We start from the raw sequence: 2741 nt of genomic DNA, 5'->3' as shown, positions 1-2741 counted from the left end.
GTTACCAAATCAAACGGGATGCGTGTAGGAGAGGTGAGTGGCAGCGGGATGGAGTGAGCAAGAAAGGGGAGGGAGGGAAAGGTGGGAGGACAGAAATCAAAGGGTTGGGATTATTTTGTGGAGGGGCTTTTGTTTCCCACCCAGAGCAAGGTGGGAAAACCCCCAGCAAGCTCAGGGCAGAGATTTTTTTGGGAGGAAAAACACCCAAATGAGGAACATTTCCAAAAGGAAAATGCAGCTGATGCAGAGTTGAGGCTTTTTGGGGTGTTTTCCCTCCATAAAATGACTTTTCCCTCCCAAAACCAGCCCAGTGTTATATCTCAGTGGCATTTACTGTGGAAAGGAGGGGACATGGTCCCGCTCGCGCCACAATGAAAGGCAACAAGGAAACTTTTCCTTCCATAGGGATAAAGCCATGCTGAGCCCCTGCCTGCGCTGCTGAGCTGTGACGTGATCTGCTTGACATAAACTCAAATGCAAATTTCTATGGGGGGTGTGAATAAAAACCCAGCTCCTTTGCTGTGCAAAATGTTAATCTTTGCTAAGGAGATTTAAGGAGACCGGGCAAAGCCCCAGGCAAAAGCCTGTTGGGAACGAGGAGTGATGCCCAGAGGATGTCTGCACCCCAGGACCCTGCCATCACCCTGTTTCCTCCTTAGCAATCTCCCAAGGGCAAAAACAACCTCCTAAGGACAAGGACAACCTCTTTATAGCCTATCCATCACCTAAGTAGCCTGAAATCCCATTTTACACCCTGCTCTCAGCGACATTCACAGGGAAAAATAAACCTGGGAAGCACTGGGAAATGCAAACGCTGGACCAACCAAACTGGCTAGGTGGATGGAGGATGACTTAATCCTGGATTAAATGGTGCTGCCAAAGCCCTCCTGCTCTCTTGGGAAGCCCAATGACAACTCACTGGTCCTGCTGGCATTGTCATTGCCACTCTCATAGCAGCCGTGGCCGCCGTCGTCGGTGTCCGAGTGATCCTGGCGCTCGTAGTGCCGCTCACTTTCACTCGTCCTATCCCGGCTGGAAGCTGATCTTCTCCGGCGCCGTTTCCTCCGGTAGCCCCGAGGCACTGGCACCCCGATGTAGATGGAGTGGTAATCTGGGGGGTGGGGAAGGGAAGCTTTAGAAGGTGGGTCTCGGTCATTCTCACTTGCAAGAAAGAATAAAAGCCAGGGAGATGTCTGCCTCTTTAAACCCACCAGGTTTAAAGCATCCCATGGGGTGTGCTGAGCCAAGCGCTGGGAGATCTGAAGCATCAGCCAGCAGGGAAGACCCCGCTGCCATTTGGGGCATCCCTGAGGTGTTTTGCTCACCTTCCTCATCGTCATATCTCCTTCTTGAGCTGCTGAGGCCTCTCTCGCTCATCCCATCCTCATCCTCCAGCATGGTTCCGCCACTCGGAGAGAGCTGAGCCATGGGGAGGAGAAAGGAGAGAGATTATAAAGGGTGCTGGGCAGGGGAATAGCCTCTGCACACCCACTTGGTGCTTCCTGCTATGGGAATCCTTTACCCATGGCACCAGTGAAACCACAGGGTCTTTCCTGGATGGGGTGAGGATGCAACAGGGACCCTCCAGCACCTCCTGCAAGTGCCCTTGGTGAGGTCTCAGTCCTGTCTTGCTCTGTGCCAGCCCTGCCCCTGCTCCACCTCCACTCTCCCCAATTATCCGGATGAAATTCACTGGGGTTACGTCTCCGGCCTCTTATTCCTGCTGCTCGAAGGAAGGTGTAAGTGAAGCGTAAGAGATTTGCTGGTATGAGCACAGAAGCTCAGGTAACAGGGGTTCTTGCTGGCTATAAGCACCCAGCTAATTCTGGGGGGTACCTGCACAAATAAAAGGGGTTTTGCAGAAGCAAAGTTCATTTTTCCCCACCTAAACACAGCTTTTACACCATACACACTCTGCTGCTTCCAGGTACCTTCCTTCAAACCTGCTGCTTTATTCCCCATATGAGTTTCTTTGGAATTTGCTAATTAATCTCCTAATCATCTGACCTCCAGCGATTGCCTTTCACACTTGACTTGGATAGGAGAACGGTTACTGTTCATGGCAGCCCAATCGATGCCTCACAAAGTCACTTTGAGAGCGATCAGAAAGCCGGCCTCTCCATGTCCCCCGGTCCAGCTGCCTGCATCCATGGCAATATCATATCATTATCCATCTATTTGAGGGAAGAAAAATCCCAATTCAAGCCAAATAGCTTAAAATATAAAGTGAATGGAAAAGCTAGAATGGTCCAGGACCGGCCAGGTTGGCTCTGCCGCGGTTTCTGAATTACTGACCCATTCTCCCCAAGGCAAAGACCATCTTTAGCCTGATACAGGCTCCAGCCTTATCCCAGTTGCTATATGAAGATTGATTTAACAGATTTGGAATTCACTTCACTTTGTTTGACCACATGAACCCAACACTTTTTGCACAGGTGCAGGAACCAGTTTATTTTAGGGGCAAACACTTCTAGATGGACAAATCCTGCCCCAGACATGGGCATATTAACAGATAACATCAGCCACAAGCCCTGGGTTCCTGGGAATAACATTATCAGGCTAATTCAGAGGATTTTATGAAGCTGGTGCTGGCAGGAGAAACAGCACAATAGCCACCCAGCTGCAGGCAGAAGTAGTTCTTCTTCTAACAGATGGAGTACTAGAAACCCCCCTATGAGGTTTCCCCACCAGCTTCAGCACTAGGTCGGGGTCCCCAGATGGATGAGGATATATTGGGAAGA

This window comes from Strigops habroptila, chromosome 21 (genome assembly GCF_004027225.2).
Source record: "Strigops habroptila isolate Jane chromosome 21, bStrHab1.2.pri, whole genome shotgun sequence".
In the NCBI taxonomy this organism is placed as follows: domain Eukaryota; kingdom Metazoa; phylum Chordata; class Aves; order Psittaciformes; family Psittacidae; genus Strigops; species Strigops habroptila.
This window is presented reverse-complemented; position numbering follows the sequence as displayed.